The following is a 15,170-nucleotide window of genomic DNA, read 5'->3' as shown; positions in this document are numbered from 1 at the left end:
CAGGCTGTCCTCTGCGTCTGGAAGTAGCGGGAGTTTGCTGTAGTCGGGATGGTCTAAAAGAAGCAAGATTTGCAAGAAAAGGTACGTTTTGTTAGACCATTAACAGAGTTGCAGAAACCAGAGGAGTTCTTCAGACCTGCAACAGAAGCTGCTTACAAACTCGCTGTCACTTACGTTTCAAGACAGAAGGGACACAAATAACGTACAGAAAATAGGAGCTTCCAATAATAACCCTGGGAGGAAACACTACTTAAATTCTTAAGAATTTATTTTTTGTAATCATTCACGTACATCATGAACTGTAAAAACTCCAGCATTGAACAAATTGCCACAGATTTAACACTTCCCATATCAGAGAAGAATTTTCTCTACTGGGCTAAGGAAAGTAGTTACAAAGATTTTCTAACTACAGATCATAGTTTAATTCCCTTCCGTAATGTTAGGTGTGCAGTGTATTTTCTTTCTTCTGGGAAATAATCCTCTGTTGTTGGTCCTAAATTTTGATGAGCTGAGTACCCCTGGCTCTATTTGTTCCATCTTAGTAGCACTTGTAAATGACCATGTTTTAGCACTGCTAAATATGGAGCCCAAACTTGTCACTAGAAATGATGAAAATGGGAAGAGATGCTGGAACGATGGTTGGATCTTGGGGAAAAAATGATAATTCATAATTATTAGCAACCATTAGCAACTAGAGGTTCAGTACCTCTCAAGGCCAAGTCATGATCCTGTAAGAAATCTCTTCAGTTGAGTGTTTAACTTAATTTAGGAGTTATTCATCATGCAGTTATGAACAGGTCTCCTGGACTGAATTAATTGTATTAAAAAAGGAAAATAGTATGAATAAGAAGATAAGAATTGCTTGGGGAAAAGTTATGTGCAGCCCCAAGCTATCTATATCCACTTTTTCATTTGTTGTTATAGAAAGGCTTAGTTAAAAAATAGTTACCAAAAATTGTTCGCTGCAATTAAAAAATACAATGCAGGTTGACCGAGTAAGCCTGAATTCAGCAGGGTGCTGAAGCCAATGCAAGTTTGCAAGAAACTGAGCAGTCTTGGGATGATCAGCAACCTTAAAATAATGCCTGTGTTTAAGTTTCTTGATGTACCAAGGCCCCTCTGTTCTGTTTGACTCCATCAGGTTTGTGTGTTTGTTCTATTAGATGGCATCAATAACCAGTCTCTTCTCAGAGTGCTGTGTAGAAAAGGGAGCGTAATTGTCTGAAAAGAGGCCTATTGAGTGTTTGCTTTTAAATCAAAGAACACTTTTGAAATATTAAATAAAGAGGGACTACAATATATAAGTCACTCCAACCCATCTCAAAAATACTGATGCACATTAATGATTTACTTTTGGCTTCTACATCTATTTGCTTTCATATTCAAAATGCATTGTTACCGTGGTAACACTAATATCTCACAGAATTTAGCTTATTCTCCATCTAAAGTACACCCTCTTAAGGAAATTCATACAGGTTCTCATGAGAGCACTTTTCCCTTTTTTCCCCATTGTTTGTGAAGGAAGAAATAATGACTGGTTTTGTCATGAATGGGCCATTTTTGTCTTTTTTTTTTTCTTTTCTTCCTCGCCTTTAAACACGACGGCAGACTCAGCCACCGTGTTCACTGTTGAACAATGTTCCCAGTCTTAAATGAGTTGGACTGCTTTACTCCCATATCGACGCATATTGATATGCCACAAAAAGCCTTTCTAAGAAATTCCTCTCCTTATTTTAGAGGATACCTTGGTTCTCAGCAGCCTGGCCTCTCCTAGATTCCTTTAAACAAGGGCAATGCAGCTCTGCTCTGATACGCTGGTATTTTACTGGGGTATCGTTAACTGGGGCATATTTCAGCCCTTCTTAGCATTCAGGGGCCTTTCAGCCCTTGGTGCAGTGGCGAACATGAAGAAGAGGTTGCCAATGAGCTTCTGCGCCATGGCGTTCCCTGAAAGGTAGACAAGGATCGGGGGAAGAGCAGTAAATACCCTGTGGGAGACTGTACCGCTCAGAAGTCAGAGATGACTTAAATCGTCTGCCTTGAAATTGTCTGGCCTCCCTCCTGCGCTGGTGGTGATTGCCAATGATCCAGCTCAGGGAGTTGAGCCAGGCGGACGCGATGGCTGCAGACCGGTGTTGGAGCTGACAGCTCTTGGAAAGGGGCAGTCCTGCTTTGCCCCGGGTGCCAGTTCCCACCCTCGCTCTGTTGTTTGAGGTCTAGCAGTCACCCGGGGGAGGAACGAGCCGATTCAGAGGGCTGATCTAGCAGGAAGGCTGGAAGCCAACTCGAGGACTCTCTGCCCTCCTTCCTCCTGCCTGCTCTTGGTTGCTGGTGTCCCACACCTCCCCGCCTCCCATGCTGTGCTGGTGCGAGTGTGTCTGTGGCCACACATCCGTCTGGGTTGGTGACCTGATCTGACTGTTCCACTTTTGCCACATCATATTCATATTCATGTCATTGATTTCATTAGTTCCCAACGCTGGTCCACCATGTAGTGGCTCAACACTCACCTTAACACAAGGGAGGAGATGGGGACCTGCAGGAATGATGGACAGGGAGCGTGAGAGGGCAGGATGTGCTAACTCGCATTGCCACCCTTCCCGCAAAGCGTGACCGGGCGGGTGATTTTGGGGAGGTAGGTCAGAGCTGGAAAGGAAGATAAACTTTGCAGTTTGTGCTGGGCAGATGGCCACCTGTAGTGCTGTGACACAGCCCAGAGCTACAGTGGACCTAGCCCAAACCAGACCCCAAGCAAGCCACAGGCAGCTCCTGAACCAGAAAATGCCATCCGCATCCCTTCTGTCCCCTCCTGGCACAGGGCAGCATAGGGCTGCCCACACCTGTCTGAAAGGGCAGAAAAATGCCAGTCAATGGAAAGCTCTAGAGAATTAGGTCCAGGGGAAAATGTTCCCGAGAAGGCATGGATGGAGAAAACCCTGGAGTCCGTCCCCTGAGCAGGTACAGTGCAGGTGCAGCCACACGCTCACCTGCAGCACTCTGCTAATGCCAGAAACAGCAAGAAGACTTGGTCAAGCACTGTGGTTTACCTGAAAAATCAACATTTGTTCCAGGTGTTGATTTTTTTAATTAAGAAGATTTATTCAGACCGATGCAGAAGAAATGAAAGAAGTAAATGCAAGCTTAAAGCTTCAGAAGAGTTTCAAAGCTTGTTACTCATTATTTACTTGCTGCGTAATCTCTTCTCATCACTCATTGTCCTCTGGCAAACAAAGAGTTGGGCTGACAGGAGCTTCCACCTTCCTTCCTCAAGCCAAGATTCTCAAAAATACCTGCTTTTTAAAGTTGTATTTCACCCTCTACAGACACTCTGTCCAATAATGTCTCTTAAAGGCACCGTCCTACTTGTCTTTCGCATTTAAGAACCTTGCTAAGAGGACTTCACCATGGGCTAGGTAGGTAGGTTGTTTTTTTTACCAGGAGTAAAAGGGCCAAGTTCCAAAAGAAGTGAAGCCAGCCTGCTTGTATAAAGACAAAAACTCTTTTCTTGATTTTTTTTGCTTTGATTTATAAAACCATCTTGTTAATCACTGCAAGGTTTCTCAGGGAAAAAATGTCTGAGATCCCTACACAACAGTATAAGTTAGACTCACATGAAACAGAAAAGAAAAGATTGACTGATTTAATGATTAAACAAAAAGAGGATGTGTAAATGACTGAGGAATGTATCAGGGAAACATATTAACTGCAGTTTCTCAATGTGTCTACCTTTGCATTCTTAATAATTCACTTAGAGGAGATGCTCAGGTAGACTATCCTAGTTAGCTCTTGCTAATATTAAATGTAAAGAGATTTTATGTGTTTCAATCGCAAAAAAATCCAATCAGACTGTGTCCACTTTTTGACAGCTTATAAATCTATCTCTCTCAGAGCTGATCAAAGCTTTCCAAATTTTGGATGATGTTGTCCTCTTAAAATTTTGAATTTGGATGAAATAAAGTGTTTTTCAGATTTTTGCCAAAAACAGTAACTGATTTTTTTTCTCAGAGAATTCTCTGAAATTGTTCATGTTTTGAAGTGGGGATGAAAAGTGTTTATGAACATTTTAATGTGAAGTAGGAAGGAAACTTCCATTAAAAGCTTTGCAGTGTTTGGATAAAACCAGAGAAAGTAGAGTGCATCCTAATCTGTCCTTGACTGCATAATCTAGGTAGAAACGACAACACACAACTACTTTTATTATCACAGTATAAGTCTGGAACTGCAAATACTAAGTGCCAGCGATACAATCTCAAGGAATATTGTGAGAAAAGTACAGAATTAATTTGCTGGTTTAGCAACAGAAATACTTTCACTGAATGAATTGGTCAAATAAGCTTAATGAGCTCAAGTGACAGTATTTTTTCCAGTCACACTGCGAATGAAGGTATTTTGTAGGAGTTACCTCCAGGAGATGAACAACCTTCTGCTGAGCACAGATGGAAAGTCAATGGCTTTGAAAATGGAAGTTACTCAGGCATCTGGAAGCTCCCATTGACCTCAAACAAGGACGAGCATCTCTGTGACCACTATGCACAGGTGCCATTCCCTTCTTACTCTCCGATCGCTTCCTGCAGCTCCGAGCATCGCTGTTAATGCACAGGGACTGAACCTGGGCTATTGCTCTATAGCAGCTGGTCCTTGGAAAGCCCCTACACTCTAAATCAGATTTGATTCATGTATACTAACACAATTTCCACCTTCTTCTTAACACCAGTCTGTGAATTTATTGGAAAATAATGTCCGGGTTTGCCCCTAGAAGAAGTACAGCATAAATACCATCAGGGCAGTATCACAGGGGCTTTTCCCGTACTGCAGCAGTGAGGACAGAAATAGCCTGGGTCTCAGCTGGCATTCAGTTTTTAGCACTTCCACTGATGACCCTCAGCAAAGGTAGAACCATAAGATGGTGCCTGTTGAAATACGATCAATTATCGGCTCTGCTGGTGCAGGACCAGTCTATCTCAGGCAAGCTACCAGGCGGGGAGGTGTTATTTGTGTTAGATGTTGTGGTAGTGGTGAGAAAGCCACGATTCCCTGTGAAAGACGCCCAAGAACAGGAGAGTCTCTCTCTGGGGGAGTTTGGCTGCTACCAGCTCGGTGAGATCTGAACTGATGGCCATCAAGTCAAACGTTCTGCAGTTCACTGGTTGCTTCATGCACCAAACCACTGTATTGCACCATTTCGGATTAATCTTACTACAGAGCTCATCTTTTTATAACGCAGTGGAGTTTTGCTCGCTGCAATGTGTGAGTTACTGCTAGCTGGGGCTAGGGGCAGAGCTATCCACGCCAGGGATCAAATTGGGATATGGAGTTACAATCCCTTCCTTGGAGTATTCTCTCCTCCTTGTTCCAGTCGGGAACATGCTCAATTACTACCCATATTAGGGGTATATTATCTTCTTCTCCATGAAGCTTTACTATGTTGCCTCACAAATTATTGGAAAAAAAGCCAAAGCACCATCCATTTGTGACCACTTCCATATTCCTCCCCTCCCACCCCTGCAAAAGCCATCCCACAAAGCTTGCTCAAGCAGCCCTGACCGTCCCTAGCACTGCGAAGTGGTCTCAATGTGTGCCTGCCCAGAGTGGTGGGATGTGAGAGAGGAAGCTGTGGCTACAAGTTAGAAAGGAGAAGCTTGAAGTGCGCTTTCCTCCTTGCCTTATCCGTTTGGAAATGGAGGGGTGGGGGGGAGAAGGTAGTTTCTGGTCGTAGCACGCATTTTCCTAGCTCAGCTTAGCTGGAGTACGCATGCTTGTGGTTCATCCTCACAAATGCCATGTCAGGCCCTGGGCCAAAACAAACACCAAGTCTGTCTTCAATATATATAGAGAAAAAAATAGTTCCAGCTCACTCCAAATTAGAGTGTGTTTGCAGAGAGAGGGAGGAAACAGGGAGGGCTCTGGTAGTTGTAGCCGAGTAATGCTGATCTCTGCCCTTAATAGGTTATGTTGTAGAAAGCACAGCTATTTTCCCTAGCCAGCATGCTTTAGAGTTGATTATGCAAATAAAAATGTATTCAAACACACCAGGCCAAAGATCTTGAAAGAACGTATCTTAATTCTGTAGGATAAGAGTTTTCACAGGACTGTGTGGGAATTAAGGTGCCAGCACGCCCCGTAATTTGAGGGAGATGCAGGTGCTTTATGCCACACGCCAGTGTGAAACCTCCAGTGTTCATTCCTGATAAAGACATGTTAACAAGTGACATGATATTTGTTGATTTTGTCTTTAAACTATTCCCATGTTGGTAAAAGTCTGCAAAACCACCTCCCACAAACTCAGGTGTTGGTAAAAACATTCAAACCTGACATTTAAATAGGCTGAGATCTTGAAATCTTTTTAGTTTTCTTGTGCTTGGAGATCCAGTCGTCTGTGAAGCAGAAATAGCATGAATAAAACAAAACAAAACAAAACAAAACAAGAACTTTGCAAGAAAGGCAGCAACTGAAATGGATTCTGATGAGTGTTTGATCACAACTGAAGATAGGAAGAAAAAAAAAAGAGAAAAGTTAGCTTTGTTTGCAGGTGGTCGGTCTCTAAAAATTAAATTGAAAACAAAGGAGACCATACAAATTAATAAATTATTCATGGCAATTAGTTTGCCAAGCATAAATCCATGCAGTCTTCATTGAGAATAAAGATCCCAGTCTGGTTTCCTGGCCTGATTCCAGATAAGGTAATTACATTGTGCCTACTTAAATTTCCCCTTCAGTTCAGCATGATGTATGTGTCTTCCTCTCTGAAAACTGTTGTCTAACAGATCTAAAGCCTGCCATTTGCCTTGCGACGTTGGATAGCTTTGGGTTTTGCTACAGGACTCTTTATACCTCTTCCCCAGTAGGCTTCATATTTCTTAGCCTGATAGCACTAAAAAAATAGAGCTCAAGCCATAGTGTTGCTAAATCCTAATATTTCTAAGAACTTCATACAATTAAATATTTTAATGCCCTTGAGTGAAAAGTTTCAGCCGTGCCAAAACCACACAATTCAGCCCAGAAAGGGCACTGACTTCGCCCAGCCTCCAAAAGCTGCTGCATGTCTTTATCATCAGTTAGGAACCAAATTTCAATCGGGCTACCCTCCGCAGATATGAACCTTGCATCTTAATGCTTCCCTGTGGCTGGGGATTATCTGCACGTGACTTCAAGTTTCGGAGCAAGCTTAAAAACATTTCAAAAGCAGCTGAAGGCTGTTCCTGCAGCTCCACCTTTTGGGAGCTGGGGATCAACCAGATTGCTTGAGTTGGCTATTTCTTTACTAGAGAAGGACTTAACCTTGTTGTATTTGTGGCTGACATTAATCTCTAAAATATAAAGAATAAAGTACCTTGGAGGTATTAAAGATGCGTTGATTCCTCACAGAAAGCCCTAAAATGCATTAGGCTGGAGATATTTTTATTCTGAGTCGTTTCTGAAGGCTGCTCAGTATCAGCAAGGACCCTGATATATATACTTCATCATCATCATCAAAACGTTTTCATCTGGCCTTTCTTCTTAAGATTCACTTGAAATCATTGTGCCAGATTGAGATGTGATGTAAGTAGACCACGTCAAATCTAACAGGTCCACATCAAATCCAATACTCTTCTTGTACGTTTGAGTTGGATTTGGTTTCTAATCCTCCACTTGCACACTCACAAATGATTGCAACCTAGAGACTTCATGCAGTAAGGTGCCGAGTACCTTCAGCACTGTTAGGTAATTTCTGTGCTCCAGTGGGAGGTCAAATTTTCTGGTCCCTTTTAAAGAGGGCCCAGCACACAGGAGGAGGAGATGGTACCCTGTATTGGTGGGCTGAAGACATCGGAAACATGCAGAAAGCGACCTGGATGCCATGAACTTCCAAAACACCTGGATCTGGACTGCAGCACAAGTCTACCTATGCTGGAAAAAGCAGGGGTATGCTGGAGACTGCCGAAGGGACTGATCCAGAGCCCACTGGAAGTTACGGCACAGACTGCTTCCACTGGGACTTGAATCAAGTCTGCGGTGAGCTTTAAGATGAAAAGATATTGCGGCTGCCAAGAGTGACCTTTAAGAGAGGAGAATCCCCCCAGAATAAATATCCTCACTTGTTGGTTCCAGAAAGTGAAGGGATGAGTGAAAAAAATTAATAACTCACATATCAACAACATAAAATCCTTTTTACCTCTTTTCACTATTCAGCAGTGGATTAAATTGCTTTGATGAATATCAGACATGTATTTGCCTTTCATCACTTTTCATGTTCTAAACCTTGCCCCCAGACTCAGCATCTCTGTTTCAGACTACTAAATAATGTATGTGCACAGGAGCAATTTGGTGTATATAATGATAGGCATGATTGTTAAATTGGTTTCCAGTGTCTTTCAGGCTGCGTCCCTGCAGAATTGCAATTAAACACTTGACAAACCACAAGGCTATGCTAATACCGCTTCAGAAATCTCTGATGGCAAGGATGGCAGTCTGCCTTCCTTCTCCACTGAAAGACAGAGAGACCCAGCGTTACTCAGGCTCTTCGTAAAAATACTCTGTTTTTCCCCTTTGGCTCGGTGGTTCATGTTTCAGCTGTAACATTCTGCCCGAGTTCGCTATTGCCATGTAACAATCTCCTCTTTGTTTAGCCCTGCTACCTCATTTCTCTCTATTAGCCTTTAATCCCTGTCAGGGTTTCACCTTTGCAACTATGAGGTCACAGCTCACGTTGATTGGGAAAGGAAATCCTGATGATTGTTGCTGACAGAAAGCTGATAATGCTGGTTTGGGCAGCAATAAATTCTCAGTCTCTAAATGAAGACTAATCTTTGAGCCAGAAATCACCTCTTTCAGTAGTTTTTTTTGGGCCTCATTCACAAATATTTTCCCATGCTCAAGCTGCTTGACCTTTGGAGCATTCAATGCACCTATGTTATTGTGCAGAACTGTTTTCCAGGGATCAAAATAAGCAGTCATCTATCAGTGAGAGGCAGGTGAAATTATGAAATAAATCAATGATGTTATCCTCATTGGGAATGCAGCACTTGGAGCTCCCTGTAGCCTCTGCAACCCTAAGTGCAAAATTGGTATCTGCTGCTGAGCAATTCTGTCCTGTCAGCATTTTTATTTCTTCAACTGACTGTTGTTGTCAGGACCAGTTATTTTTATTTTTTCAGGACAAAAGTACATCATGCAGAGAGATAAAAGAGGTGAGCAGGAGGGGGTTGTGCTGTTAAATTCATCTTGCTGACCTGATGAGTGATTCAATAAAGATAGTTCTTAAATAACCCTGAGCAATGCAGATGCTTCTTTTACAGCATCATAAATGCTGTCTTTGGTGCGGTTCACCACTTTAAATCAAGTATGGCCATTGCAGTGGCCCTTCTCTGCCACAGTATCCATTATATGCAAACTCCTTGCACCTCCTGCAATGACACAGCGCCTTGCCAGCAGCGAGCACAGGAAAGTTCACCAACGGTTGAACAGGGAGAACTTTATTGGAAACCCAGTAATTCAAATAATTGACAATACTGTCAAAAACTTAACTTCTGCACATTACATTGTCTTTTTCTTTCTGTTCCTCCTGCTGTTCCCCAAAACAGATGTTCCTTCAGCATACTGCAATCTAATCTACTCCTAGTGTCTCATCTACCTAACAGAGCCTCGGTGCTCCCAAATGCAGCTTCTTTGTGCACTAATTCACTCCTGGACAGCTGTATCCAGGCTTAATGCTCCAAGAAATGAGAAGCTTGTGGTTGAAAGCTTCAGCTCGCTCTCTGCCAGTCCAGTCTGGCTATTGTTTTTGTCTCTGCAGCAGGCTATACTCACTCCTTTGATCAAAATAACCCTGGACTTTGGTCTGAATGCAGATTTGAACTTTACAAATTGGGTCTCCCTCAACTAACAAAGTGGGCATTTTACTCCCTTTCCTGCTAGCTGTAACAAAACTCCCTGCTCCTGTGCACAGCTGGTAGCATTTTAGGCAAGCAATCCCTATGTAATCTATTATAATTTTTTCTTCCTTCCACAGCGTGTTGATCTTCCCAATGGTGAAAATCCACTATTGCCTGGCCATAATTCTCTCTGAATACAGGCTCCAGCAGAGATCCTGAGGGGAGCAATTCAGGTGCCTGAACACAGATGTGCAGCGCCATAATAGATGGTTTAGGCTAGCCGATATACCCGCGCTGGGCTGGCAGATATGATGTGGGAGCTATGGAAGATACACACCTTTCCGGAGGGGCAGCCAGAGCCCAGGCAGGCTGTAATAGAGTCTTGAAAAGATCTCAGCTAATTTCAGACACCTGCAGCCTGTCTGGGCAACACCGTGCCATCAGAGGGGCAGGTTGCTTCTGTGCTTATCAGCTGAATGGATAAGTTTGTTTGCCCCATACATTATCAAGGGTCAAAAATGGATCATTACATGATGGTACGGAAACCAGCACTTCAGTGTTTATACTGACATTCCCACCTTTGCAAGGACAAACATCAGTACGTTTGTATTATAATCCCTATGCCTGCAGGTAAGTACTTTATGTATCTTATACATGTCTGCATCTGTCTGCATGTATCAGATTTTCCAATCCTTTTGTCAACTAAATCTACTGGCCTGTGGGTTAAACTCTTCAGAGGAGAAAGGGAAGCTTTGTTCCTTGAATTGTTTTGACTTTAGGATTCTTTCCGATCTTGGTTTAGTGAAAACTCTAGCATTAGCTACACTTTGTTTGTGTGCAAGAGAAATTTCTCATTAGAGAAATTTGGCTGGACCAAGACTCCTAAACCTGCCTCACATCCCCAGCCAAGAACCCTTCTTCACACATCCACATCCCCCTTTGTCAGGGACAGCTCAGGAGCTCAACGGCAGCAACAAATACAATGGCTGCGGGTCAGACCAAAGGTCTAGCTCTCCGCCTCAGACCATGGAGTGTAAGTAGATACCTGGGAAATGCTTAGGTAAACTCAGCCCAGGGTCCAGAGAAGTACCATTCTTGGAAAGCAGAGGCTGAGGAGCCAGCGCACACGAAGCGGAGACCCGACGTCTCCTTGGGGCTGGGGGAGCAGTAAGGAAGCAGGAAGGGTAAAAGCAGGAAAGCAGCTGCGATACAGAGAGCGCAAGCAGAGATGGTGGCCTGCTTAACCTGGTTTCCATTACCTGCCTTGGCTGAATAAGAGTGAATTTTCTTAATTGCAAGAACATTATCTCTGCAAGGGATTGGGCTGGATAGTCTGGCTCTTGTTTCTGCCCTTCATTTCTATGCCCTGGGACGTTGGCGAGACAAAATACTGCATAAATGCATGGGTAAATACACTGCAGCGTAGCAGTCAAACTCAACAGGACCACAGCATCATCCCTCCCGCGCTCCCAGGACTCTACTCCAGATCACAGATCTCACTGTTTTGTGCTGACTCCTTTGAGCATCTGGCCATTTTCTGCCCATACTGCACAGCTCCATTTCACAAAATTTAAACCTCAAACTGAAAATGGGCATAGTAATACATCCTGGAAGGGAGATGTGTGAGGAGATATGCTAATTGCCGACGGATAAAGTCTCCGTAGATGGCACCCGTTTCTGCCAGACCAGATCAAACTTCCTTCCATGCATTGCAAACAGCTTTTCACGTGCATCCCTGTACAAGCAGCTCTTAACAACAAACACACTATCCTGCTTTTCGTACAGATCTGTTGCTAAAAAGAAGATGTAGTATGGTTTTAAAGTCACTTTTTTTTGGCATCTTACATTTTATGTATCAATATAACATAAAAGCTAAAAAAACCCGAAGTAATCCTGATATTGCTGAAACATATACCTAACCCATCCAAACTGGCATCCCGAATCTTATCACAAGGAAAAATATAAGCAGCTCAAGACATGGAAAACCCTTTAAGGAAGAAAAATTGAGATGTCAAGTACAGTGCTGCTATTCTGCAATGCCATTTTAATCCAGTTACACAACTAGAACTGAGTAATTAAAGTCACCACAAAGCTTTCTCCAGCTCTGCACTGAATTCATTATTCCCACTGCAAAATATAATCGCTTAAGCTGAAGTAACCACAGTACTGTCAGAGCTCTGTGCCGCTGCAACTAGATAGGATACCTTTAATCTTTCTCAAGAAATATGGCTGAAGGCAGACTCTTGCAGCAGAACAGCTTGAATGTCATACCACAATTACATGACAACCTTTGGGACTGAGAATTACCTTGGGTTTGGGAGATTTTATATAAATAAATGCTCTTTCTTGAAAAACAGTTAGTTTGATCAGTATTTTAACCTCATTGGCTGCAGCTATTTTTCCTTCAAACCCCACTTTCCATTCTAAGATTTCTTCTTATCTTTTTATCACCTCTTTTTGTTCAAAGGTTGTATAACAATTACGACCAGGTCCCCTTCAGAATATTTGGCCTATCCTAGAGGTGGCATATAATTAGTCTAGTCTAGCGCCTGAGAAGAAAAGGGCCTGGCACACCTGACAAACTCGGTTTTCCAGGGAACTGAGAGGCTGCAGAGATGCCCGACCCATGAATCCCTTGTGCAGGAGGCAGGAATTTCAAAGATCAGATTGACACTTCAGGGCATGTTCCATGGCAGAGATTTAAGCTTCTAGTGCACTTGGTGATGAAAACTTAAGATGATTCAATACCAAAGAGCCTTGGTGAGACCTGATGGTTTTACCTATAACAGATGCGCACCTAAATTCTACCTACTTAAAAAGATGTAGTGCCTAGGTGCTGAAGCCTAACATATCCCTATTGACTGAGCATTTGCAGGCAGCTGGTTTTCAAAAGTTTCTCAGCTCTTGTATTTTTGTAGATTTTCTTGGAGATGGAAAAAGTTGCCTGCCTGGCAGAAAGGCCATCCCACCTGGGAACTAGAGAGCGCTTGCTCAGCAGCCTGAGAGCATGCCAGGAAAAAAACAAAACAAACGAACAAACAAATAAAAAGATATAAATCCATGCTTACTTTAATATAGGAAAACTGCAAATTTAGACTTTTCATTAGCAACAGGCAGCGCATCATATGCTCCTCCGTGGCAGGATGCATGTTCACCTCCTCTTCTGGCACCCGTCAGCTCAGGTCTATGGTCACTCTGATTTGCCACAGCTTCGTGCTTGAAAACGTCAGGCTTGTTCTGGCTATGAAACAAAAACTGATCTGAGGCATAGAAAATTTCTGCCCAAACACTAAGATTTTGACAAAATCCTAGTGCTGAAGAGAGTATCACGTAACAGGGAGTGTTGAGCAGAAGTAATGATAGGCTGCACTGCTAGCTCCTCCTGTAAAGCAGAAAAGAGGAGCTGGGAGTTTGCCTCTTACTATCAAGTACCATATATTTCCTTTTTTGCAGCACAGGGTGCTTTTGATCTGTGCAGCATTCTCCATACATAAACATACCTCTAATAAAGAAAACCAATGTGCTTCCAGGTAATTTCAGAAAGTGGTTTAATTTACCTCTGAATTTTATGCAGAAATTAAGTACTGTAAAAGAATGGGGTCAGGTTTTAAAAAAATTTACTTAGGCTTTACAAACTAGGAGGCTCACAACACGACATGATTATTTTTGTTGTTGTTGTTGTTGTTAGAACTTATTAAACCCTAGGATGCAATAGATCAGTACCAGCTGCTTCACTTCTATAGACGGGATTTCCTAATCGCCACCCCCTAGCAAAAGTTTTATGGCTTGGGACAGACGGATACAAAAGGAAAAAAGTGCCAGACCTCACCCAGTCTATGGAGAAGGGGGTTAAACTGTATTTCCTGCAATGTCAACCAGGTTCTAGCCACCGGTTGATAAAAAGTCCACATTTTGAATTGCACAAAGAACGTAACTGTGCATGGGACTGTCAAGGAAGGCTGCTTGCTTTGAGGCCAAAATTTGGACAAAGGGATTATCGTCACTGCAAGTATAGGCACACCAAACTGTGTGTACCTTACTTCTATGATAAAGCGAAGGTTGGGTTTTTTTTTTCTTTTTTTACACCCTTGTGCTGTTATTTATAGCTGCTTTGCTGTGCTTATGTGATCTTTTAAGGTAATAACCTAAAATAACCTGGACTGCTAAAAGCACCTGGGTTAAAACACCTTCCACAGCAAAGCAGTGATTTCTTTTTTTAATACAGACTATGTAAAAGACGTGGTTTACAACGCAAATGCTTAAAGAGTTGCATCAGCCATAGTGATAGGAAAGCAAAGCACCACGCAGTTTGAAAAGACTGCTGAGGAGTAGGAGATTCTCAAATCGGCTTTGAGAAGGAAACCTGTCACGGGGTATAACAGCCCTCTGAGTATTATGGAGCTGCTCTCTCAGACCCGGTGTGAGCCACCAGAACATCTGATCCCCTGATGAATATGGAAAAGTCTGAGCTTGGCCAACAGCGACACTAGCTGCTTGTGTCCATATAAGCTGTGGATTTATACCTCATCATATGTGTGCACCGAGGCTTTCCACCGGTGGCAGATTAAAAGCTTCTATGTGAGCCAGTAAGGGATTTCTTTGCCTGTTGTTTGGTGGGATGCTGAGATTTGGACTGAACATATTTGTTTTCATAAAAAGCATCTGACTTCTGGGGAAATCACAGTTCTGTGTAAAACCGTGAATGCCCAGTCCCCAAAATATTGAGGCTGAAGGAGCAACGTTCAGTTTCCAGTACTCTACCACAACATCATTGAGACAGAGTTTGTGTCCTTTCCCATCATGGGCCACTTCCCAACTTTAGGGGAAGACTTATGGCGTTACTGTGAGACTGAGCCTGTAGAAGGACCTCAGCTGTTCTGGAAGAAGGAATATCTAGTTTCCCTCTCCCTGGGGAACCACAATATCATTTCCAAAGAGATATATTTCAAATAAAAATCATTCAAAACCTGAATCACTGAAATTAATTATTTGAATTATTTTATTTGAATGATTAAATTTGAAAAAATCTAAAGCCTTTTAAAGAAAGAAGCGATCAATTCAAGAGTTGTTATAACATGTTAGATCAGAGGCCTATCTTGCTCCATTACCCTATCTCTGGCAGCAGCCAATACTGGGTACTTGGGGCAAGCACGTAGTGATTCTTCCCAAGGACACTCTCCGATCCTCCAGCAATTTGCAGCTCAGAGTTCCCAACACAAGTCTGAAAAAATATCTGTCCGTGAATTTTACTCCTGGGAATCTGTGCAGCCACTTTTGTAACCTTGTGAAGTTTCAGTATCTACAATATCCTGTAGCAAG

The sequence above is a fragment of the Pygoscelis adeliae genome, unplaced genomic scaffold (assembly GCF_000699105.1).
Source record: "Pygoscelis adeliae isolate BGI_AS28 unplaced genomic scaffold, ASM69910v1 Scaffold215, whole genome shotgun sequence".
In the NCBI taxonomy this organism is placed as follows: Eukaryota; Metazoa; Chordata; class Aves; order Sphenisciformes; family Spheniscidae; genus Pygoscelis; species Pygoscelis adeliae.
The sequence above is the reverse complement of the archived record's forward strand: the minus strand, read 5'-3'. Positions refer to the sequence as shown.